We start from the raw sequence: 27,534 nt of genomic DNA, 5'->3' as shown, positions 1-27,534 counted from the left end.
TTCAACTTATCAATATTTTTGACAAAATAAAGACGATAACAATCTGTTAAAATGAAGTTATTGTTGGATTTGTCCTGGAAAAGGAGATCCGATATCATCTTAAAGAAGCAGAAGCCATGATACTGCAAACGATGGACCACAAAAAAGGTGTAATATTAATAAATGTTTGATTGGGTCCTTTTGTCGTGACACTCTAGCAAAACAACAGCTTTTGAGTCGATGATGATGATGTTGATAGAATAAGCATCTCTCTTCTTTTCCTTTTTTAAAAACCCTAATAAAATACAAGTTTTCTGTTTATTGAAAATATAGCTAAATCCCAATACTAAACCACTTTGGAACATGTGTATCATGCATCAGTATTAGGAATTCTCATTAGTTCTCACATGGTCAGTCACCGTTGGATTTAGGAGGTGTAAATCTAAACCATACTATTGTTTTAATCTCCACCATATAATTTTAACAAGCCTAGATCTAATTGTAACCGACCAAATTCACTTGATCAGTCAATGACCATGTGAAAATCACTATAAGAATTCTATATAATTTGAACTGAAAAGGTTGACTTTTCCCCAATTTAGATATGAATAATGGAGACATGAGGATGGGAAGTCCACCGGAGAAGCTACCAGAGCTAAAAATAGAAGAAGAAGACCAACAAGAGAGGATCAACAAAAAGGTAAAAGGCTCTGAAGGGAAACCAGAATCAAGGTCTATCATAGAATCGGAACCAAAAGGACCCCCCTTTAAGAAAAAAGTAGCCTCATGGAAACAAAGATTCCTTAATCGATTTGATAAGGAAGACACATCAATGGAAGAAGGAGAATGCATAGCCTATGAAAACGTAGCAGCTCACAATTTAGCCATGAACCATGCTCCGATAGTGAGGACGAAGAAGAAGAGGATGCGGTTCTCGGTAGGAGAAAAACGCCTACTTTGGCAACCTTGGAAGAGAACTCTCATTATAAAAGTACTAGGGAGGAAAGTCGGCTACAATTACTTATTCAATTGCAATTCTTCTGGTAAAAAAGTGGAGTACTCACCTTGTTAGACCTGAGTAATGATTTTTACTTAGCCAACTTTATCATGGACGAAGACTACAACTTAGCTTTCTCTGGAGGTCCATGGATCGTGGCTGACCATGTGGTCATAATAAGGCCTTGGGAACCAAATTTCGATCCTACAGATAACCATATTGCAAAGATTCTAGCTTGGGTCAGATGCCCAGGATTGCCTATTGAATACTACAACACTGCATCTCTGTTGAAATTCTTAAACTTGGTTGGAACTGCCCAACATGTTGACAAAAACTGCTCAACTGGACTCTGGGGGGAAATACGCTAGGGTTTGCGTAGAACTTGATCTAACAAAGCTACTTGTTTCCAAATATAAAATGAGAAGAAGAATATATCGTGCGGAATACGAAGGACTCAACAACATTTGTTTCTCATGCGGTCTCTATGGGCACAATATGGAACAATGTCGTTCAAGTCAGGACTCAAGCGAATCAAATGAGGCGAAGTCGGGTAACAGAACGAGAATTGTTATCGTATTTCTGAGTGGTGAATCTCTGATCGGACTTCTGATCGCCTGAAAACACAACAACCGTCATAAAAAGGGTCAGAGACCGGCAAACTCTCTTCGATCCTAAAGTAGTCATCAGTGACCAAGGAATCCACTTCTGTAATGCACAATTTGAAAGACTTTTAGGGAAGTATGGTGTCACCCATAGGATAGCTACTCCATACCATCTGCAAACAAGCGGACATGTAGAAATTTCGAATAGGGAGATAAAACGAATCCTAGAGAAGACCGTTGGTTGTTCTCGCAAAGACTGGGCAAACAAGCTGGATAATGCTCTCTGGGCTTATTAAACACCTTTTAAAACACCAATATGTATGTCACCATACATGCTACTTTTCAGCAAATCGTTCCATTTACCAGTCGAGTTAGAACACAAAGCCTTATGGGCTCTGAAATTCTTGAACATCGATGAACAAGCTGTAGGTGATCATAGGAAGCTGCAATTAGATGAGCTGGACGAGTTCCGGTTGTTCTCATATGAAAATGCCCTCATGTACAAGGAGAAAACCAAACGTTGGCATGATAAGCACATACAGGTAAAAACATTTGTGCCAGGCCAAAGGGTATTGCTTTACAATTCCCGTCTCAAACTGTTCCCTGGTAAACTTAAGTCTAGGTGGTCAGGACCTTTCACGGTCACTCAGGTCTTCCTTCACAGAGCAATTGAAATCTCCAATTCAGCACATGAAAATTTCAAAGTAAACGGGCAAAGACTGAAGCCCTACATGACCCAAGAGAACAACCATACGGAGAACCTCCGTATCCTTGAGACTCGCTGAACAAGCAGTCTCACTGATGTCCTCTCCAAACACCAATAGAAAGGATACTTTGTTATATTTGAGGTTATATATATAGATCAGTAGGGGGGAAGGGTATTCTCAAATTCATTTTGGAATCAACTTTGGCTTGGGAGGAAAGGTTCTCTCTCTCCTTAGGCTAGTGCATGAGGTAGTTTTCTATATTAGATATCCTTTTCATTGTTCCATAGCTATCAATTTTTCTATTAGCCATCATATAAATTATATTGCTTCATATTACTGTTTATTGGTATGTGTTTGAGTTTGAGTTTCCATCAAGAGACCATTACCATAGTGTTAGAAATAACATACATATGGTCAGTTTACAATCTCAACCATAGGGCACAAAATGTGCAAGACCTTAATTTGTAAAAACTGGATAATGATTTAAAAACTTGTACAAACAATATTATGAGCTGAGTATTTGAGCTTGAGCTAATTTCTTCACTTGATTGGGAAAAGGAGCAGAAGTTCCAAAAATATATCTATACTCTTAAAATTTATGTGTTGATCTATTTTTAACATTTCAAGTTTCTCTCTCTGCTATTCCATTTTAATTTTACTCTTAAGAAAAATTCAGAATGTGCACATATTGATCTTAAGGTGTGAAGAAAATAAGCCACTATTGGTTCTTGTTTCCAATTGGTTCTTGTCCTTGAATTGGAAGGGTTTGGTGGAAGCTTACAGTATAAAGTAAATAGATCAAGGCCTAGTTCCTTCTCTTTTGCATATTATGATAAGTTATTATGTTTCCAATGTACCAAAGTAAGAGAAAGAAAGAACAAGAGCGTTGTAAAATAGTTCTGCAGTAAAGCTGAAAGTTGAGCACTTACGTGGAGGTCATGTATTCCTCATGAAAAAAGTAATCTAAGATGCATAACTGAAACAAGGAAGCCAAGAAAAAACATATTTAGCAATTCAAGATGACATCAAAATAGATCTGGAAAGGAGATAAAAATAGATAACCAAACCAGTGCATTGAAATGGAGGTACAAACTAGTCAAGCTCTTAAGCCCGCCTATGGCCGTCGGAATCTGGCCGGAGAGACCAGTCAACACGACCTTCCCCGTTGCAAGCCATGCCTTATTTATAGTAGGAGTTGGAGTTCGGTAGTAGAGGAGAAGGATAGAGAGAGAAAAAATGAGAGAGATAGGAGGTGGAAGAGTAGAAGAGTAGAAGATGCATGTTTGAATGGAAGGAAAGTGAAGATGCACGACGTTTATGCGACATCACAGGTCTGTTAGATTAGGGTATAATTGCACAGGTTTGTGAAAAATCCAGGGATAGTTTTGTGGGTTTATTTGATATAAGTGCATATTTATTTTTCCATAATAATACAAGGGCAAATAGGTGTACTAACTGTTGAGCGATTTCCGCAAGTGCACGGTTTTGCTTGTAGTAATAAAAAGATATCGAACCCACAGGGAACGCTTTTTCATGAAAACTTAAATTAATACAGTTTAAATACGACTTAAGGTTTATTTAATAGATAATCGTTATTTGAAATTGTTTTTGAGAATGATTTAATAAGAATTAGGTTAGAATATATGAAACATGTTAGAAATCAATTCTGTTTTGAATATGAATTACAAAACAGAAACGTATAGTGTTTAAAATAAGAGATTAATTGTGTTCGTTTGCATTAAGTAAAGAAAACAACTTCAAACTTTGTATAAATTATAAATGTGTAATAACGTAAACTCCTTCAATTAAAAGGCTTTGAACCGCAGAATATCCTCCTACGGTCGGGTTAGATTGCTACCTTAATCAAATTAATACTTATTTCCGATAAGCCGACTTAACGATCATATCGTCCTTAAGAATGAATTTGCCTAAGTGTTCAACAAAATTTCCTTGTAAAGATATTGAATTTAACTACGTTTTAATGAAAACACCAGAACTCACTTCGGATCATTTACAGAAGTGCTACATAAAATTATATTGAATTGCATGAACTTTATTAGATGAAGTGTGAATTTGATACAAGTTTACAGAGAATAAAAAGCATGGAATCATTCAAAACGACATTGGAGTTTCGGGTCGTCAATCCTTTCCTCAAACCTCATTAGAGTTTGTCAGGCTCCGGGGTCGAATCCGCTACTTAATCTTCTCGCTGAATCTTCGGAATAGAGATGTTTCTTCTACTGCCAAAATGTAAACTAGTTTAAACAGATCTTAATCTAAATCTAAATGCTATTGTGTTTGTAATTAATTAATAAACAATGTGTGTACATCATATCGTTTTTTACAAAATCGAACTTCTAACTCTGAATCGTTTCTGACTCAGAATTTCTGCACAAATTCTGTACTAAATATTTTTCTAACTCTCTCCTTGAGCTCTGAAATCAACTCTTTATTTATAGATGTTGAAGAGTCATGTCTAGGAGCCGTGTCCGTTGTGAAGAGACGTTTCTATCCACCCGAACGGACGCGTTTCTTTGAAATCGAACATGTGTATATTGTGCTGGAAGTCCTGCTGATCCTACCGAGAATGGTGAATCTCAACCGAGATTAGGGGCAAGTTTTTGGTCTTCAAAAATGAAAGAGAGAGGTGACTGACGAACGCGTGTCGCAACCGAGAATAGGGAATCTCGGTCGCGACACGTGTGATTATTCCCCGTCTAAACTTTGTTTCGGTGCGTTTGATTTTCTTCATCTTTGACTATTTTCGTAGAGTTTTTCCTTCGTTTTTGACCTCTTTTCGTTCCTATTTGGATTTTACCAAATATTTAGGTACCTTGCATGAAAGAAACATATTCGGACGTAAAAGTACTCTAAATAGATATAAACAGCACGATTTCATAGCAAAACTGATGTAATTATAGATGATATTTTCGGTATATTTTGGGCTTAACACTAACCCAAGAAAGATTAATAAAGAAAGTAGAAGAGGGGAAAGAGTACTAAAGAGGTTTATGAACAGAAATTAAGAAGCAGAAATCAGCATGACGATCCCACCATCAATCCTTGGTTCCCCCGATGTCTCTCTCTCTCTTACACGATGCCACCTTGGTTCCTCCTTGAAGGATTTTAAGCAGAAGCATGTTGGTATTTAGGAAACGAATTTCAAAAAAAATTCCTAAACAAACAACCAGTGTGATCCAATCACTCTGATTAAACATGCAAACATCCGATGTTTGACGTCAAATCCTTAACCAGGATCACTTGAAGGATTTGAAGCGGAAGCATGTTGGTATTTAAGAAACGAATTTCAAAAAAAATTCCTAAACAAACAACCAGTATGATCCAATCACGTTGCATCTCTTCTCCTGACTTGATTTTTTCAATTTTTTTTGTATTTAGTGTCCGTCCAGCTTATACAATTTGTCGCTGAAGTCGTCCTAAATCAGTTGAAGTGAAGCTAATCAGCTGATGCTGCTGTAATGTAATGTAATGTTAATCTACAAAATAGGCCGGCTCTGGTATTGGCGGAATACTTAGTGCAGTTCATGATTTCAATTGGATTACTTTGTTTCTTATATTTTAGGGATTCCATTCCTTCTCAAGGGACCAAAGTGGCTTCCTGTTGTTGTTGGGGTTCATGTAACATTGGTCTTTATTGTTACATTTTTGGCAGCTTCCTCCCCTATTATGCTATCTGCTGCATTTGGAGGCAAGGCTCGGTTCTTTATTACTTAATTTCAATAACAATCAATCTAGTTCAGTTCAATTCAGTTCAGCATTCAGTTTTAGCATTCAATTTCAACATCTAGTTTCAACATTGAGTTTGATCATTCAGTAATTTATCATTATTTATTATTATTATTATTATTATTATTATTTATCTATAATTTATTATTATTTATTATTATTATTATTTATCTATAATTTATCATTATCTATAATTTATCATTATCTATAAATTATAAAAGTCAAGAAATAGCAATTTATTTAAAGTATACATTGTTTAATAAAAAAATAAAATTAAAGTATGCATCCATATTTAAAAATTAAGAATTGCATCTTTTTTCCCTTCAATTATTAGTGGACAAAACTAGATTTATGGGATAGGCTTTACAATTAGTTGTAGAGTTAAATGCAAAAATACCCCTGATATTTTGGATCAGAAGCAATTTTACCCCTAATGTCTAAAATAGTGCAATTTTACCCCTAACATTGGTAGTCAACATATGTTTGTGATTTGTTACTGATAAAATGACGCACGTATGATGTGTAGATGACAAGATTCATGACCGGGAAGACAGTTTGATGAATTATTTCTCAAATTTACCCAATTTATCAATGTTAGGGATAAAATCGCACTATTTTAGACATTAGGGGTAAAATTACTCATGACCCAAAACGTTAGGGGTATTTTTTGCATCTTTAACCCTTAATTGTAATAAAAAGTTAAGAGTTTGTATTCATATGAAAATTTATATTTAATTTCATAGCCTTTAAATTATATGTAAATTTGTGTTTGTATGTATTTTGTATTTTTAATTTAAATTAGACTCGTTTTTATTTAATTTCGTAGGCTTTTATCGAGCCGAGATTTTATCGAGTCGAGCTTTTATTTGATATTCAAATTAGTTTTATCTTTAATAATATATTTATTTATTATTGATGTTATTATTGTTATTATTAGAACCGTTATTATTATTATTATAAGCTTATTAATGTTCAATATTATCATTAAAATTATTTTAAAGTCTAATATCATCATTATTATTAAGTTCGGTTAAGTTTGGTAGCATTCAGTTAAGTTCAGTAGCATTCAGTTAAATTCAATTCAGTATTTAGTAGCATTTAGTTCAGTTCAGTTCTTTCGGCGATAAAGAACGGAGCCTAAGTCTACAATTCCAATACTCTGATCTAATATTGAAACATCAACCGAGAATGCTTCCAATGAGTGATGGGCCTCTTTTTATCATATAAACTGATGTTTTTGAAAATGCTTTAGCATATTGATAGCAATTACCATTTTAATTTAGTTTAGTTTGTGTGTATCTTATTGTATCACATTATTTTTATCGCTAAGTGTCTAGAGGGTTAGGTTGAAGGATATAGCTTCTGACATATGCTGTGGAAGTGCCAGAAACATGTTGAAGAAATCGAAGGAAAATAGGCAAACACAAGCATATCGGAAATATAAAATTTTTACCTATTTCCCTTAACCCAAAATCCATTAAGTGTTATTTCATATAAAGAGGGATAGAACGAAATACCTTTATTGACGATCTATCTACAGTTGCAAATAAAGTGCCCCCGAGTTTCACGAACACAAACAACAACAAACAAGTAAACGATTAGAATACAACCGATGAATAGCAATCAAAGGAGATTGCCTCTAATAAATCAACAAAAGATCAAGAATAGAGAAAACAGAGATAGAAATTAATCGAATGGAGACGAGATGAACTTTTCTTCCTCTTTTCTTATATTGGCCGAAATCTACACTAAGCTATTAGTGTTGGCCGAAATTCCTACCCCTAGGAATAGTCTTAACCGAATTCCCACATATGGGAGCTATATATATTATTCTCTTGATTCCAGTCCCTAGTTAGATTGAATTAAAACACTTAATTAGAGTCCTATCCCAAATAGTATTCTTAATTAGATAATATTAATATTATCTATAATTATATCTTAATATAATATAAATAATATTTATTATTGATAGGATAATAATTAGGGATATAATTAGATTAAATTACTTAACTAATTTTATTCTATAATTAATTTAACTATAATTATAATCTAATTATAATTATCTAAATAAATTAATTATCAATAATATATATTTATTTTAGATAGGATATTATGAATTATTAGTTAGAGATATAATCACATTAAATCTTCTAACTTATTTATCCTATAATTAATTTAACCACAATTATAATCCAATTATAATTATCTAAATTAATTAACTAAAATAATATATATATATACAAAAATTCGGCCCCCGTATTTCTCATAATTAAACAACTTTAATTCTCCATTCATTAATTACTATTATGTCCTCTTTTGGTTCTAAGTCTTATGTGTGACTCATTAGGTTCTTATTGCTACTAGCCATATACATCTATTGAATTACTTTCCAAAATTACATTCAACCTTTTGTATATCGGAATGAGTGCGTGGACTGTGAATAGCAGAACCATAAACATTCCCCTAGAGCTATAAGAAGACAGATTGATTCTGTCGTTGACCTTTCCGTATTAGGTCTGTCGCACCCGGGCTTCCGGTTCTTTCGCAGGTCGGGATGCGTGGCCGGCTCAATCCGCTTTCTCGTGTGTTTTAAGGTTTCGAGTCGCCACCAATCATCACTTGGAAATACGTGTATGCGGGCGTGATTGGTCGCCCTATCTGTTGGGATTGACTCTGTATGTTTTGGTTTGGATAAAGATGGTCTTCGCAGAGGTTTAAGGTTCGTTTTTCCGGTTACGTGTAGGGAAGAGATGTAATTTCACCCTACCCCGCCCGACGTATCGGTACTATTGTGATATCATGTGTTTGCTATTTGTTTTGTTTTGAATGGTATAAACCGAGCACTCGTGGATTTTGAGGTTATTGGGTTTAGTATTGAATTCTAATGACGTTTTCACATCGACCCGAATTAACTTAGTTATGAATTCGGATGACGTTTGCACATTAATCCGAATTGATATGGTTATAAATTCGAACGACGTTTTCACATCAATTCGAGTTAATTTTAATATTCAAATGACGTTTTCACATCAATTTGAATTAATCTAATTTATAAGTTCAAATGACGTTTTCACATCAGTTTGAATTAATTCAGAGATAAATTCGGATGACATTTTCATATCAATCCGAGTCAGTTTGGTTTAATATATTTTTTATTCGGGATAACATCTCGAATTGATTTATTTTCGTTTTAAATTACACGTGCGGCGCACACGTAATCTCTTTTTATTAAATTAGAGTTTAATATGATTTTACGTATATCACATATACGATAAAATAGAATAAAAGATCTAAGGGCGAGCATCTCGAATTCAAGCGACGTTTTCACATCGACTAGAATTAGCTTGGTCGCGCATTCGAATAACGTTTTCACATTAGTTCGAATTAATTTGATTAACTATATCGGTTCGAGATGACATCTTGAAATTTGATGTATTATTTCTCCGAATACAATATATATGGCATGTGTGTATTCAGAAGCCAGTGCAAAGTTTCTAATGAAGAATATCCTCACGCGTATCGTCGAGTTAATAATGCATTTTTGTATCGGCTTAAACCAATTCAAAAGAACCGCGCATTGTGTTATTTAGCCTTTTTTTTTTCGAGTCAACTTTATTATTATTGTTTTTTATTAGGGTCGTGTGTATCACATACACGCGGGGATTCATATTTATTTCACTATCTCGGGTCGGTGACACGCGAAACCGGATAATTAGACTCGAACTAACATAATTGAATTAAATGGGCTTGTTTATTCCAACCAAAGTTAAAGGCCCAAAATTAATAAAAAGAATACCTATATCTAAACCCACACCACCTCCATTCATTTGTTTTATCAAACTATTCAAATCCCATTTTCTTTTCTTCCCCTCTCATCTTCTCGAACTTTCATCTTCTCACCCCTCACTTCCATCGATTCTCTCTCTTCGGTTCCCATGGATCCCGACCACTCTTCTCGCCGTTCTCACTCCGTCTACTCTTCTATGGGCGTTTTTTGGTCATCTCTCTGTATTTTGACATGGTTCATTCGGAGACGGTTGCCGTCCCTCACCTCCGATGACGAGTTCGAACTTCCGAGGGGGTGGTTCTAATCAGTGGGAACCTACATGTAAAGGTGAGCTATGAGGTTTGTGTCTCTTTTGCTCTCACTCCTCCTCGACCTCGGTTTCTCTTCGGGTTTGCCGCGAGTTCTAAGAACTCTTAGAGGCGTATGAAATGTTCTGTGGTCTGAGGTAGATGCTTGCTATGTTGATCTTGTTAGAGGCGTGTTGTTTATTCGATTTGTAATGCTTGTGGTATTGTCTTTGTTGATGGATTATTTGTTGGGACAATTTGATTTGGCATGCTTTGGGTATTTTTTGTTGGGAATGGATTATTTACTGGGAATAATTTGGCTTGAGATATTTTTGGGATGCTTGGCTGTGTGGGTTCGATTTTGGCTATTCCTACTGTTATAGTCCATTCTTACTTGCCTGAATTTAGTTTTGTGTGGAGATGGTTTCCTGTGACCTCCAAACGGGTTCCGAGAACGCAACCAGAGCCGTTATCGGCTCTGGAGGGTGTTTCGGTTCTCCGTTTGGCGTGCTCGGGAACGGGTTTGAGTTACGGTTACTACTTGGTTGATTTATATGAGAAAAAAGAAGAAGCAGTGATACAATAACGGATATATATATGTATGAATGTGAGTAAATTGCAAATGAATTTACCCTTGCTCTTTTGATTGCTTTTCTGAGAATTACAGTATTGGAGAAGCTTTTCCTTGCATCCCCTCTTTACAGTGACAACTCTTCCTATTACAGTGATGAAAGATTTTCAATCTTTTTTTCCTTCCCCTGTTACATTGAGATTACAGATGTTTTCTCCCCTTTACATTGAGATTACAATATTTTCTCCTTTTTACAGTGATAGACTTTCTCTATTTATAGTAAGAGATTTGTCTGTGAATTATTGCTCATCATTTTTCTTTATTTCCTTCTGTACCCTTGAGGGTTGTTTCGTCAATCTGCTTGCCCATTCTCTCTGTAATTTGAAATTTCTGGATGCCTGCTGGATGAGATCATCTTTGTTGAATTATTGATCTTTTTGGCAAAAATGCTGTTTGGTCCCTGTAGTTGTGATTTTTTGCAGACTGACGCCGTTGGACTGAATTCTGACCCGAATTTGATGTGGATCCGGATTGAATTTGAACTATTTCTGACCCGAGCAGACTCCGTTGGACTTGTACGGACAAAATCCCGAGCTTTGGAACTTCTTAGGCTTGAACTGATAGTTACTCGTGCCTTGGAATCAGACTTGAACGGACAATTACCCGTGCTTTGGATTTTGTTGGACTCGTACGAATAATTCTCCGAACTTCCGATTTGTTGGGACTTGTACCGCAATGAGATAACTTAGCCACTTGAATATGATTCGGTCACTCTTTAGAATGTGCGTTCTGATCTTACTTTTCGGGGATAGCGGGAATTTTTGGGTATCTCAGACATTGGCGAGCGGGTCTTTGGATCCGTCAAAATTACTGTAAAAATAATAAGAGAAATATTTATATACCAAAAATTTCATTTTTAAGCGTTCAATTGTCGTTAATTTATTGACTTTTCAATTTTTGGATCCATTTGTTATAATTCGTTATTTAGAAATCAACTATATTCTAAACGTTTAATTATAATATAAATCGTAATCAAAGTCAATATGAACTTTAACTTTGATATACGATGTTACATCATAATTTGCAATTCAGACTATAGGCATTCCTAAATATAGTTTACGACAAACAAATAAGCATTGAAATGTTAATTCGTTTGGTTGACATCTGAAGCTTAATTAATAAATTATAACTCGGATTCTAGCAAATTCAATTTTATTCAAAATACGAGGAACATATCTCGAATAAAATTCATAATAGGTTAAAAATTGTACTTTAATTCTATTAAGTCATATTTTGAATATACTTCGGAATTTTTACCGATTTATACCGACATATGACAAATTAGCCTTAATAGCACAATTTTTTCCTAATTAATTATTTTCGAGATAATACCATATATTCTGGATAATTCATGAATTGTTCAAATTCTGAGCGAAATTTATTAAAAACTTAAAAAATGGCCCGGACAAAAATGGATATCTACAAGGTCCAGTATAATTCGATCATTCACCAGCTATATCTTTGAACGAATCTTATGACTATGGATAGTGTCAAGTCGCATATAGCGAGACGTTCATTTTACTTGTTCAGGTAGAGTTAACTCCGAATAGATAGATTACGTGAAATCTCCATTTCGACTCTTAATCTATCACCTTGCAAGGATTTAGAGTTAAGTCTCCATAAGCGATCATGGATATATCTCCCATTTATCAGGAGTGATGAATGCTCAATCCAATATTAACTAGTTACTTTGTGTGATACCCAACACCTGCCCGCACACACCCCAGGATCCTTCCTGTTATGGATCGTATTTGAACAGAGTCAAAGCATCACACTCCATAATCCAGAATCACTAATTAATATTCATTTGAGTCTGAGGATTACTTATACCTACTAATACCAATGTGATAAACATATGACATAGGATAAATCCATCCATCCTGTTATCTCAAGTCGGGTCCCCAATCCTAATGAACTCCTTCACCGGATCCATGTGACTGTCTAGATATCTCCATATCTGAAGCTTGTGAGATTAGCTCTCTGTTCGTAACAGAAGACGTTATCACATGCAAGTCTCAACAATATTATGTTAATCCCTATATAAACATATTACTTGACTTGGGGTGGTTTAAAATTTATTAGTTTATTATAAGGTTTGGTCTCACTTCATGCTTGTATGAACACTTTATAATCACTTTAAATAAACCTTGGGATTTTCTTTTATTTGACTTAATTACTTCTTAAAAGATGAATGCCTTTATATAGTTAAACATACTATATCTTATTAAAACAAAAGATTGATGAACAATTCATTTACAACTGGTTTATATCCTACAACAATTGACTATAGGTCACTAAACCCCAACAGAAATGAAATCAGAGAGTTCAAGCTAATCCCACGGTGTGGACTACCAAAATCAGTAGCTGCATTTCGAGATATAAAGCCACACACCGTGTGGACTTTTATATTGCCTTACAATCAAGCTTGCCCCTCACCCCATATTTTCTCTTATTTACAACTTTGCCACCCTATATTTACAACTCATGCCACCATCCTATTTACAAGTTTGTCACCTCTTTACCCTTACCCCATTTTGCGCTTAACTTCATTCCTTTAATTATTTATGTAATTTGGGCTTTAGGTAATTTGTCAATTAGGTTTAGAGATGATATAAATTCATCTATTTCTTTGTAATCAATCAAACTTATATTTCTCTTTGAGAGCTTGTGTTAGGGTTCATCCCTTCTATAATGGGGATTTCACGATTCCTATGAGTTTAGCTAGTGAATACTGGGATTAACTCCTTCTAGTTTATCTAGAGAAGAAACTCATTTGTTGATTTACGATTAAAATCAACTCGTTCGTCCCCGATCTGTATCAATTGGTATCAGACCCATATTGTTTTCCTAACCGAGACTTCTTTGGTGATGGTTCAACCAAGTTCATCACAAGAATCTATAGCAGCCGCCGATAAGAGATGAGAAGATTTCAAAACCGAATTGAGAGAACAAAGAAGAGCATCTTGGGAGAGATTCGAGCTAGAAATCCAAAAACCCTTGTAGCAACGCTTTGGGGGTCCTCAACAAAGAAATGAAAGAAACCTAAAGTTACCTCCTAAAGATTCATCGCCAATCTTTTCTCCATTGCACATTCAAGAGGTAAATTATAAGTTTTCACCTTCTCATGTTGAATTTATAGGTAATAAAATTACTAGTGAGAAGTTGGATGCTTGTGATGTTGATGGTGATTTAGATTCTCATTGTGAGTTTATTGATAATGAAGTTGTGAATGAGTATTTAAATTCATGTATAAATGAGGAAGACAGAGTGTTAGTATGTGGGAATATTGAGAAAGTTCAAGTTGCAAAGGGTGCACACTATGTGTTTGATGAAATGCCCCATAGGCAAGCTTTCACTTGTATACTTAAGGAAGATGAGAGCCTTAATCTTGAAGAAGTGGAGAGTGACTTTGGGCTTGATAATCTCTTTGGGAAGAATAATGAAATCACCTTATGTGTGGAGGTTGATGGCTATGGTGATGAGAGAGATGTTGGTGGTTCAACCGTGTTGGGATGTAGCATGTCATTTGAGTCGGGTAACTCGGCAAATGGAGTAACCGGCTTGAACTATTGGGAAGAGTGGGTGGAAGTGAGAGGTCATGAGAAAGAATGGGTTGTTGACAAAGAGGGTAACGAATTTGAATATTATCATGAAGAAGATGAACTCAAAGAGGGGATTGATAAAGAGAAGGACCAACCCAAGAATGAGCTAGAAAGAAATGGTGAACTTGACTATTATGAGAGTGAGTTCGAGGATGAGGCTGAAGAGAGAGAGAGAACAATTCAGAGAATGAGCTATGTGAGGATTGTGAATTTTATCATAATGTAAATGAATTTGATTATGATGAAAATGATGGAGTTTACCATGATGAAGATGAGTTTCGAAATGTTGGGTGGGACCAACACGGGGTTGTTGAAACACCTTTCCACATGATTTTGATTTGATAAAATTATTTAAGTTAATCCCATGATTAAGACAATTACATTTAAGTGCTTTGGTTTAATTGTACTAATATGTTTGTTCAATGTTGAGTAAGTAAACTGACTAGAATAGGAACTAAGTGTTCATAAAAAGAAAGACAGAACAAAGTCAGCATAAGCAAATCACACAGCAGAAGCTGAGTGGAATACAACTCAGCGTTGCAAATGAAATGTCTTCTTCTGAAAAGCTTGAAGGCGAAGCTGTGAAGTCAGGCTGAGCAAGATTCAAGTCGCCGCTAAGTCAAGCTGAGTAAAAGATCAAGTCAGCGCCAATGATCCGTTTACTAGAAGACAAGGTCCGACAAATCTCTGCAACAAAACAGAAGCCTCGGAAATATGATCAAGGATCTTTTCGAGACACATTGACCGTCTGGATTTTGGCTAAAAGACAAACCTGGCGCTAGAAGACGAACCTAGTGCAAGAAGACGAAACTGGCAAGCCTGCCTCCTGTGCAAATCAGAAGACAGGATTGGCCTGCGATTCTGAATGCTGACCAATGCATGACGAAAGAAGATCGTTCTTCTCAACGGCTATGTCAGATTTTCAAATCATTGAAGCTTCAGAATTTAGTATAAATAGACAAGTTCATCACTTGGATCATTGCTGAACACATACAAGAGAAACAGATAAGCAAAATCTTCACTAAGTCAAAAATCCAAAAGAGAAGTTGTCTGAATAGAAAAAGCAAGTTCTTACACCCAATTCCAATCATTGTGTAAAAGTCTCGAGTGAATTGTATTCATCTAAAGTGTTCTTCGTTTTATGAGAACAATTTTGTATCAATTGTAAATGTTAGAAGAGTGAAGCTGAGTACTCAGTTATAGTACTCAGTGGTAGAGAAAATCTGAGCACTCGGTTATAGTGTTCAGTGGAAGATAGGATTGAGTAGATGAATAGAGGACGGTACTCTTGCATACTCAGTTGCTATTGTAAACGGTTTGTGCTCTACCTTTAAAGAGCTTAGTAGTGGATTGAAAAAGCCCGGAGGGATTCTGGGGACTAGACGTAGGCGGTGATGCCAAACCAGGATAAGTCTGCTGAGTAATCTCTAACCCTTTCTCTTGGTATATATATATGTATGTGTTGCTTGCTTAAAATTGCTCAGGAAATAAATTGTATAAGCCGACACTGAGTAATCAGAGTGCTGAGTTGGAAGCTGACCGAAAGTGTTACGTCCCAACTCACAGTTGAAACAGCTCTAGTCAGTATCTGATTAAAGCTGTCTCACACTTCACTCAGTCTTGCTGACCTGAAACTGAGTTAAATTGTCAAACATTTAATTAAGTCAGCATTATTAAGCGAAAAAGTTATATTAGTTCCTAACCCCCCCCCCTTTGGAAGTAATCCTATTACGTTACACGGGACCAACAAGTGGTATCAGAGCTCAGTAGCTCACTATTCAAGATAAAACTATCTTGAGCTGATCCCTGTAAATGGCTGAGAACAACACTCGTTTCCTTTCAGGAAATCAAACAACACAGATACTCCCCGAGGGATTATCTATTAGTTGGCCTCCACTGTTCTTTGGGTCAAATTATACATTTTGGAAGAACAGGATGAAAAACTTTATTCAGGCAACAAACATGAGTGCATGGCTAGCTATAGTCCAAGGCCCGTTTGTTCCCTATGAAATTATTGATGGTGTAAAGTCCGTCAAAAGTGAGGATAAATGGTCAGATGATGACCTTAAGAAATTACAAAATAATGCTTCGGCTATCAATATGCTTCACTATGCATTAGATGCTGCAGAGTACAACAAAATTTCAGGTTGTGAGTCAGCATAGGAAATCTGGAAGAAGCTGGAGGTTACCTATGAAGGAACCAGTAAGGTCAAGGAGTCCAAAGTGAATCAACACATGCGGCTATACGAGCTGTTTGAAATGAACGAAAATGAAGACATCTCAGAGATGAACTCAAGATTCACTAACATTATAAATAAGCTTAAGAGACTCGGCAAGAACTTCACAGAAGAAGAGCAGGTGAAGAAAATCTTAAAAAGTCTCCCTTAGAGCTGGCAAGCTAAGAAGACAGCTGTTGAAGAAGCTCAAGACCTGACCACGTATAAATATAATGAGCTCATCGGATCTCTGCTGACCTATGAGATATCCATGAAAAAGTTTGAAGCCAAAGAAAAGACTGAGGACAAGAAGCAAAAATCTCTTGTCATGAAAGCCGACTCAACCGAAGCTGACTCATTAGATGATGAGGAGATGGCCATGTTTACCAGAAAGATGAAGAAGCTGTTTAGGAAAAATGACGAGAACAGCAAAAGGCCATTTAAAAGAAGTGATAAATACAAAGCTGAGTCTAGCGACAACAGACACAAGAGGGACAGCTCCAAGCCTGTTACGTGTTTCGAATGCCATTAAGCTGGGCACATCAAATCAAGCTGTCCTACCTTAAAGAAGGAAAAGAAAGGCAGTAGAAAGGTAATGGTGGCTACATGGAGTGACAGTGATGAGTCAACCTCGTCAGAAGCTGACGCCACTGAGTGAGCAAACATCTGTTTTATGGCTGACGAAGCTGCTGACAACTGCCGATCTGAGCAAGCTGACTTCTCCGATGGGTCTGGTCATGAGGAACACTCTAATGAGGTAACATCTATATCCTTGCTCAGAAATGAAATGGTTAATGCCCTGAGTGATCTCTATACACTAATCAAAAAGTGTAACAAGAAAACAAGAGCACTCAGCAGGCGGTGTGATGAGATTGAAGAGGTCAAACTCAGTGACCTCCGACATCTTCTTCAGGACAATACCAGGCAAGATGAAAACTTGAAAATCATGCATGGGTTTGTCTCTGAAGTCCAATCAGACTCTAAGAAGCTGAGAAAGGACATCACATCCATACAGAACCAGCTGAGTTCATCGGCTAAGAAAAGGTTCTATCCAAAAGCTGAGTATTCAGGTACTAGTCAGCAAAGATGGTACACTCAGCAAAATAGTCAGTGTAACTGTTGTGGAAAAAGAGGACACACTATAAAAGTGTGTTGGTATGCTCAGCACCATTGTGCTGACAAAAAATGGAAATACCCTCAAAGGGTAGTTTCTTGTGACTTTTGTGGAAAAGATGGCCACACCATTAATGTATGCCATCACAAAATAAAGCATGATGCATCACCTGTTAACCCTAACAAACGAGGACCCAAAAAGAATTGGGTACCTAAAGATAACTAGTTCAATTGCAGGTGAGCCTGAGGTGCACAGAGAAGTCAAAGCTATGGTACATTGACAGTGCATGCTCAAGGCATATGACTGGTGATGAAACTCAGTTCATCACACTTGTGCATAAATGAGGTGGAAATGTAAGTTTTGGAGACAACAAAAAGGGTAAGATAGTGGGATCAGGTACTATTGGAGGAAATCCTACTATTGAGTCAGTCTCCCTAGTCAGGGGTCTTAAATATAACCTATTGAGCGTAGCTCAGCTGTGTGACATCGGTAGAAAGGTTGTATTTGATGCCACTGAGTGTCGGATACTCGAGGGTAAAACAAATGATTTGATTTTAACTGCCCCTCGTGTTGACAACGTCTTCATGCTGAGTTTAGAAAAGAAGTTTTCAAAAAATATATGCTTAGTGTCAAAGGAAGATAATTCCTGGCTATGGCATAGGAGACTTGGTCATGTAAGCATGGGCCTCCTAGCCAAATTAGCAAGAAAGCAATTAGTTGAGGGTTTACCCAAACTTAGATTTGAGAAGGATCAATTATGCAATGCTTGTCAGTAAGGTAAGCAAACCAAAAAGTCTTTTCAAAGTAAAAATGTAGTCTCAACCAAGCGTCCATTAGAGTTACTACACTTGGATCTTTTCGGACCAATCCAGCCGCTGAGCTTGGGTGGTAAGAGATTTTCCTTGGTCATTGTAGATGACTTTTCTCGGTATACTTGGGTCATCTTGCTGAGTAGCAAGGATGAAGCTTTTGAGATGTTCTCAACACTGATTAGAAAACTTGAAAATGACAAAGACCTAAAATTAGCTCACATCCGAAGTGATAATGGCGGAGAATTAAAAAATCAACAGTTTGATGAATTCTATGAAGTCAGCGGCATTGACCATAATTTTTCTGCTCCTAGAACTCCTCAACAAAATGGGGTAGTTGAGAGGAAGAATAGAACCTTAGTTGAAATAGCTAGGATAATGCTGAGTGAGAATAGGCTTCCAAAGTATTTCTGGGGTGAAGCTGTCAACACAGCTTGTTATATACTCAATAAGGCTTTAGTTAGACCTATACTTAAGAAAACCCCCTATGAACTTTGGAAAGGACGAAAACCCAACATTGGATATTTTCGTGCCTTTGGTTGTAAATGCTTTATTCTTAATACAAAAGACAACCTTGCTAAGTTTGATTCAAAAGTTGATGAAGCTATCTTCTTAGGGTACTCAACAAACAGCAAAGCATATAGGGTGTTTAATAAACGAACTCAGGTCGTAGAAGAGTCTATACATATTGAGTTCGATAAAACTGACCCTGCAGGGAAGATAAGTCAGCCTACAAAAGATGACCCATGCTCAGCTTCCGCTGACCAAAATGGAGCCACTGAGTCACAACCTCAAGGGCTGACCAGTGGTAAGAACGAACCTGAAATTATATTTGCTGACCAATATAATCCTGCAGAGATTGTTGAAACACCAATTCCTGAAAACTCAACACTGCCAAAAGAGATCAAGATTCTAAGAGTACACTCAGAGAAGTCCATTTTTGATGATGCTGAGAACACCCTGATGACCAGAAATTAACTCAGGAGATATCTCAGTAATGTTGCGTTCGTCTCAGTTTATGAACCGAAAAACTTCTCGGAAGCTGAGCACGATGAATTCTGGATAAACGCTATGCAAAAGGAACTTGATCAATTCAAGAGAAACGAAGTATGGGATCTAGTGCCTAAATCGAAGAGTCAAAAGACCATAGGAACAAAGTGGGTATTTCGCAATAAGCTAGACGAACAAGGTAATGTAGTCAGGAACAAAGCCAAACTTGTAGCTTAAGGTTACAGTCAGCAGGAAGGTATTGACTATGGTGAGACCTTTGCACCCGTAGCTAGATTAGAAGCAATAAGAATCTTGTGTGCATATGCTAGCTTTATGAATTTTAAATTGTTCCAAATGGATGTAAAAAGTGCATTTCTTAATGGAGTTATAAATGAAGAGGTTTATGTTAGTCAGCCTCCAGGGTTTGAGGATCCAAAATTCCCAAACCACGTTTATAAACTCAAAAAGGCTCTGTACGGCCTAAAACAAGCACCACGTGCTTGGTACGAAAGGCTGACCAGTTTTCTGCTGACCAGGAACTATGTCAGATCAAAAGCTGACACAACCTTATTCATTAAGAAAAAGGGTAAAGACACCCTGTTGGCACAAATATACGTAGATGATATTATCTTTGGTGCTACTAACGAATCTATGTGCAAGGAATTTAACAAACAGATGCAAACTGGGTTTGAGATGTCAATGATGGGAGAACTCAACTTCTTCCTTGGACTTCAAATCAAATAAGGTAAAAATGGCATCTTCATTAGCCAGACCAAGTATGCTAAGGAGATATTGAAAAAATTTGATATGGAAAATAGTAAACCAATATCTACCCCAATGGGTACTGACACCGTGCTTTGTGCTGATGAGAAAGGTAAGTCAGTAGACAGCAAGTTATACCGAGATATGATCGGCTCTCTACTTTATCTAATTGCAAGTAGGCCAGACATTCAGTACTCAGTATGTTCACTACTAGAAAATTTCTTTTTGGCAACAAGCTAAGTTGCTGCGAAAAATATGTTTAGCAACAAAATTGCTTTTTTGGTAACAACCTGCGTCTGTAGTGGCAAGTTTCGTTACTAAAGGTTTGAGCAACAACTTTCTGTTGTTGCAAAAGATAATTATTTTGCAACAACCACTGTTGTTGCAAAAGACTTGTTGTTGCTAAATTTTCGAAAATATATAGAGAATGAAATTCATCTTCTGCAACAACATCTTTGTTGCTATATTTGTTGATATTTAGTAACAACGGTGGCGTGGCTATATATGTTGATGTTTTGCAACAACGTTTATGTGGTCATATATCTTGCTGTACAAAAATTGGCTATATTTCAAAACTACCCATTCCTTTCTTATGCTTTGACTTCTCAATCCTGATCAATATCATCATAATCATCATTGTCATCAAAGTCTGACCTAAGTTGTGAAAAGAAAATAAAAGGTAAAGAGTAAGCCATATATGAATTAATATAGTTGAAACTTGACTGGATAAACTGAAATAACACAAGAAGAAACAAACTGATTCTACTATTATTTGGAAGAATATTAAAAATAATTTAAAAACAAATGAGAAGCTAGTAACATATATGCAATAAGCAAACAAAGCTAAAAAGTGCAATCACAAAGGAAAAAATGAAAAGCTACCACACTTCTATGTGTCATACTTAAATAGTATTTCTTTGCCTAGGTCTCTTAACTATTCAATCTCTTAAATCTAAAGCCAATGAAAATAAAATCATCACTCATACCACGATTGTGTTTGCATTTCAAATCAAAGAAACTCATCAAGCAATTTGTCCACAAAGATACTTAACTGTTTAACATATAGGAGAAGTTAAAGCTAATGAAAATATAACCATCAACTATAGCACAGTTCTAATGTACCTGACATTACCTAACAACACATACAAGTGGCCTTATAATTCAGAAAAAATAAAAATCTTTCCATCATAAATCATTCCAACCCACAAGAAACAATACTCATCCACTTGCATTTCAAGCACTAGTACAGAAAAGGCCTATGGCCACGGTCGTTTACCTTCATTAGCCACGGTTTCACGACCATGGCCATAAGAGGCGTGGCAAATGCTTGGAATCTTTAACCACGGTTGTTCGACCGTGACCAAAAGGGCATTAGGGTCGGTTTTTACATGTAACCGACTCTAATTTTTTATGTTTTGGCCATGGTTGTTACAAAAAACCATGGCAAAAGGGGGGTCTTTAGCCACGGTCTTTCATAACAACCGACTCCAATGCCCTGATCATTAGAGTCGGTTGTAAAAGAACCGTGGCTAATGATAAAAGCATTAGAGTCGGTTGTGGAAACAACCGACTCCAATGCTCTAATCATTAGAGTTGGTTGTGGAAACAACCGACTCCAATGCTCTAATCACTAGAGTCGGTTGTTTTGTAACCGTGGCTAATGTTATTTATATTAAAGTCGGTTGTTTTGTAACCGTGGCTAATGTTATTGTTTTTAACAATTTAAAATCAGCAGATTCAAATTAAACCTGCTCTATTTTTTTGTATTACCGTAATTAACGGTAAACAAGATTTGTTATGCTCAGTCATTTACCGTAACAAAAATTGATCCTGACTGAAATTAAATGCAAAATGAATAAAAATGTACACAAATATAAGTTACCAACTGCATATTAATGTAAACACAAAAAAAACTGAGATATACTAGTTCTCTATCATACTACTCTAGACATGTTAATGTCAAAATGGCTTTATTTCTTTGTTTCTTTTGATAAGTCACTAATCTAACTCAACTTTATATATTTTCCCGCATGAGCAGTATTTCCCTGTCCATAAATCAAACTTTAGTTTTGGAATCTGAATAGTGAATACCTTCTCTTGATCCTAACACGCTTTTCAGTTTTCTCCACAACCTGATCCAAAACAAAAATTGAAGTATAATCAGCATTTCAAATGCTAATTGATAAACAAAAGAAAAACGACAAAGACTATAGAGCATCGTGCATTTCAAGCTAAACATAGAGATGCAATTATTTAATACAAAAATAAATTCATGTGACACAGTAACTTCTACGGAAAAGTTAATACATATACCTTAATGCTTCAATTACGTGCAAATAATCTTCAGCAGACCCTAAATTCTAATACTACTTGCCCCCAGTCAATTCTCAGACGATCTATATAACCGAAAAAAAAAGAGTCGATACTAGAGAATCCTTTGAAGAAAATTACACCATAACCATCATATTTCAGCAACCATGGAGGTGACATAGCCATGTGATAAATTGTGAAGAGGCAGCCAAATTAAGAGGGATAACAACAATTAATATTGGACAAAGTGATGTATCTAGACATGTTTATGTTCATTCACTTATTGATACTGAGCAATGTAAATTGCTTTTTTTTTGTTATGTATCTACCAGCTCCATCCGACTAAAAGGAAAACTCTAATGCTATCAAACACTGAACTCACTCTCTCTATGGTTTATTTATGCAGAACTTTGGAGGAAAAGAAAATATAACCTGTTTCCCAATATTTCACAAACAGAAAACCCGAGATCTGAAGTCTCATCTCTATCATTTTCTTCTAAAGCTAGTAGCTACCATAAGAAATATTACATTAAAACAATAATAATATAAACACAAACTTCGCAATAATAATGGATTAAGAACAGTATTACATTACAACATACCTAATTCATGACGTAACATAAAAATGACATAAACCGTGATGCCCAAATATCCAAAACCTCATTAAGCTCGTCCTCGGTATACGGTGAAGTTCTTCCAAAAACCTTATTAAGTAGAAAAGATAAAATACATTATCCAAAAGTGATATACATAAATAAGGATACAAATTAAAATATATACAACAAAACTTACATTTTGTAACTCTTGAGAATCACGGTGTTGCAAAATTATATCCAACATGTATCGCATTACAAAGTATCCACACTCTGTAGATCCTTTTTGTTGAGGACACTGCATGTATATTTACAAAACAACATATACAATTACAAAACCACATAATTCGACTCAACAAACCACAAACTAAACAAACTTTAATAGGTACGTACCTTTGCAACAGTCCATTTCAACGGTGTTTTAGCCTTCCTTTTAGATTCCATCTGTTGATATCCCAAGAAAGCGCTATTCATGTGTTCCTTTATTGGACTGCCTACAAACTTCAGCGAAGTCCTTTTTGGATCAAAAATGCAGACCTCATTATTCTCCGTACACAGCACAAGAAGAATCCAATGACCGCTACATTAAAGGCAAAAGGAGCATTAATTCATGTTGGAGTATTGATGAAAGTGGTTTGTCCATAAATAACTAATTTCGCAATCACAATACGGTACACATTCATTCACGACATGCCCTTTATTAAACTAAAGTAACAATCTGCAACTGCCCAAAAATATCCAACGTGGCTGCTAGAAAACGAGCATAGCACAAAATTGGTCCAATCTCTAATTTCCTATCAAATGTCAAAAGTTACTGGACAAGAATAATAATAAGACCCCTTGCTTCTTAAGTAGAAGCCTTTCAGATTAATCATACAAAATGCAAAGCAAGATAGTGGAAACAATTGCGGTTTTATTCAATCTGCATATGCAACTAATTTTGACCATATACAATGTCGTTTTTACATTATAATTTTAAAATAAACAATTAAGTGATTCTATGATCCCAGCACACCCTATTTAGAGAAGAAAATGCTATATAAACATAATAAAATTGGAGGTATAATAGGTTGATGAAGGTTTGTAGATATACCTTTCATGGTATGGAAAAAGGATGAGACGTTTGCCTTTGTATTTTATTAATGCGTCTATCATGTATTTCCTACACTCGACTTCCTTCTTTGAATTTATCGCAGTAGCCGAAATCAAATATGGGCACATGAATCCAACAGAGTCAAGAAGACGATTGTGCATAGTTCTCAAACCACTATGTAATAATATATAATAAGAGTTAGATATTTAAGGAAATACTCAAAATTGGAAACAAAAATAAGTTGAAGTGTTATCTTACGTAATGAACACTTCCAACACTGAAGTACTGAGCCACTCTCCATGTAGTAGCTGATCCACATCTTCTCTTCCAATAAAAATCTGAATCTCTTCTTTACTCCCAAAAACATGGTCATCAAGCATCTCAAACATGTCATGTGTGGGATTTTCATCCAACATTCTCCGCATATATTTGCATTTCTTAGTCAACTTTGGTAATGCAACCTCATTAAGATCTAACTTTTTTGGTTGTATTACCGACTCATTTCCACTTTGATCATGTTTCTTTTTACTTATATCACCCTTCGAATAGCTTGCCTATATATAATAACCGATTAATTAATAGATATTAGTAAACATCCACAACCATATAAAAGGATTAAACTATAAAAATTTAATTAACAATGTGAATTAGTTATTACCTTATCTTCTAAAAGCAGAATCAAATTCTTTGGCCACTGTGTGAAAGATCCACTAGCTTCACCGAGAATTTGAATATGGTCTGATGGCACTGGCACAGGTAAATCTCCATAACCATTTTCATAATTGTCAATGTTGACAACCACATTTTCAGGATTGATTGGCATGCCGTGATTGACTTTCATTTTTGGGTGAACAACCCCATGAGCAACAACAACTGGCACACCCTCAACCAACAATAATACTTGACATGGTTTAGGTACCTATAGTATATTAATAATAAGTTACATTAAAAAATAAATAAGTTACATGTATCATGAAGACGATATATATTTGAATGAAGTTGTATGTGTACATCTAAAAATGCACCACTTTAATTAATAATTTATATACAATACATTCCCTCTTTCTCTTTTACTGATCCTTAATTAATGTAATTAATTAAATCATAGTTGGGTAAATTGTGTCAGTTTATAATGTTCTGGTTCGTTTCTGGTTGTGTTAATACAATGTAAACAAGAATATCGTCAATTGAAATCATAGTAGTGGAGTCTAATTATAGTAAAAAAAGGTAAAAAATGGAAATTGGTATTGGTGAAATTGGTATGAAATGGTGCAATTAGGAAGAGAGAACAATTTCTAGTTTCATCAACTATATTTCGTTGGACTTGTCTGTATGCTGCCTCTATCTAATTCTCATTCATCTGTCTCTTTCTTATAAATCATTTCAGCAAATTGCTTTGAACTATATACTAACTAGTACAACTCAAAATCAACCAAGGAATTTCAAAAGGGAATAAGCAACATGGATTACTAATGCATTTTTCTGCTATTAAAATAACACAAGTTAAATTGCTATAATTGAGGCAACTGTAGATTAAAATTCTATAATTGAGATATGTGAAAGGGATACAAATTAAATTTACCTGTATGTCGACAAAAGGATCAATACCACCAGAATGACAACTACTTTTGTCTAATGCAGGTGAAGCCATATCAACTGGCAAAGAATCCACTGGGGCGGGGGAAGCGCCATCACCCGGCCTAAAACAATCAGGGGCATCCGCTTGACTTGGTATCTGCATTCCCATTTCTTCAAGCATTTTTTTAAATTGTTCCCTCATAAAATCCGACTGCATTTGCTTTTGCTGATCCAACTTCGCAATTACATTTATATACTGCTCCTGAGTCATGCCGCCGGTCTTACTACAAGGGCCGAAAGCAGTTCTATGACCGACCATACCACCAATGCCCCGTACACGACCACTGTGCTCATGCCTTTCTGTGGAACGACTTAACATATCATCAGATCTATTAGGCACGAATTCCCCATCTTTCTTCTTTTGCTCCCAAACATCCTACACATCCATTTAATATTAATGTTAGTAACATGTTAACTAATAATGTACTATTTAACATATCATATTGCGGAATTTAAAGCACTTACATATTTTTCTTTTACTTGTCTAGTCTTCTCATTTGGCACAATCAAATTACCGTCTTTATCTATTTTGCTTCTTGCAAGAATCCAATTTTTCCCCCTAAGCAATAAACCACTAGCCAAATTGTTGCTTGATTCCTCACCGCTTAATAAGGAATATAACCCTTTATTGCGCCATCGAACTTCGTTTTGAGCATATGACGCCCGCCCCATATAATGAGGATGTTCATTGTAAGACTTGCTTACTTTAGCTTTATCACTAATGGCCTACAATATATATAGGAAAATAAAATGGTTAGTACACTAATAACAAGAATAAAATATTAAAACTAATAATAAAAAACTTAACAAAAATAATACCTTGAATTCATCTGTATTGACATACTTGGCATACGAGTCAAAGTCCTCTTTAGACATTCGACCATCTTGATATGGCATTGTTTTATTGATAGCGTCTTTATTGTGGATAAACTTTCTCTTCAAATTATATTTCCACCTTCTCCAAGCCTCATTACATGCACGTATCACTACCACTTTCTTCCTATCATCGTTTGGAATGCAGAACTCCCTCTACATTATTGAAAGGAAGATTATAATAATAAGTGATGCATTGCTTTTAGGTTATGTATAGCTTAATTAATTAATTAATCTATCACTAAATTAGAGTTTGAGCTATTTTGTTAGCTTACTAAGATTGATTAAATTTAGCATATATAGGAAACCGGAGATTCTCTGGAAGATTTTGCATGTCTTATTTATTTATTGTTGTATGCAAGATCGAATATATCCTATGATCTGTTGAAAATATTTCACATATAGCTAGCTAAATTTTTTTTGATGAAATATTTCTATGTGGTTAATTAATGGGAATTTGATATTTCAATAATAATAATAGAATACAATATTTACCTGAATATCTTCCCATAACATGTTCTTCAAACCTTGGGGCACTTCAGTCCACTTTTTATACCGAACAGAGACTTTTCCCCAACAAATGACTCCGATATGAGATGAGTAGTTCTTAACAAATTTACCAAGAGGACGGTTAAATTCGTCCCATTCAAGCTCTCTAACAACATTCGGCTTGTGCTTTAGCCCCATTGACGGGCCTCGTGTCTTCTTTCGTTTTGGTGAGCCCCCAGTGGTCCCATCATCACTCATAATGCTTGCAATGAGAAAGCAATACAATTAGTTCAAATTATAATAACAAC

At 35.7% G+C, this 27,534-nt stretch overlaps 2 long non-coding RNA genes across 3 annotated transcripts in view; both read right to left on the bottom strand.

The window, feature by feature from the left end:
• LOC136209772 (uncharacterized) overlaps window positions 1–10,878 on the bottom strand; it is a 35,227-nt gene extending 24,349 nt beyond the window's left edge. The window contains exons 1-3 of one of the 2 annotated variants that reach the window (XR_010677664.1): window positions 10,739–10,878; window positions 7,550–7,566; window positions 4,358–5,118 (exon numbers count right to left, since the gene is read on the bottom strand). This is a non-coding gene — a long non-coding RNA (uncharacterized lncRNA). Of the gene's footprint in view, window positions 1–4,357; window positions 5,119–7,549; window positions 7,567–10,738 lie in introns of those variants that run through there. The other variant, XR_010677663.1, reaches the window with a different exon arrangement.
• Window positions 10,879–23,162: 12,284 nt separating this feature from the next.
• Window positions 23,163–24,667, bottom strand: LOC136207939 (uncharacterized). The gene is made up of 5 exons (XR_010676965.1): window positions 24,485–24,667; window positions 24,227–24,312; window positions 23,527–23,713; window positions 23,333–23,406; window positions 23,163–23,244 (listed from the first exon to the last, which is right to left on the bottom strand). It is a non-coding gene; the product is annotated as an uncharacterized lncRNA (long non-coding RNA).
• Between the last annotated feature and the right edge of the window lie 2,867 nt (window positions 24,668–27,534).

Source organism: Euphorbia lathyris, chromosome 10, assembly GCF_963576675.1.
Source record: "Euphorbia lathyris chromosome 10, ddEupLath1.1, whole genome shotgun sequence".
In the NCBI taxonomy this organism is placed as follows: domain Eukaryota; kingdom Viridiplantae; phylum Streptophyta; class Magnoliopsida; order Malpighiales; family Euphorbiaceae; genus Euphorbia; species Euphorbia lathyris.
The sequence above is the reverse complement of the archived record's forward strand: the minus strand, read 5'-3'. Positions and strand labels throughout refer to the sequence as shown.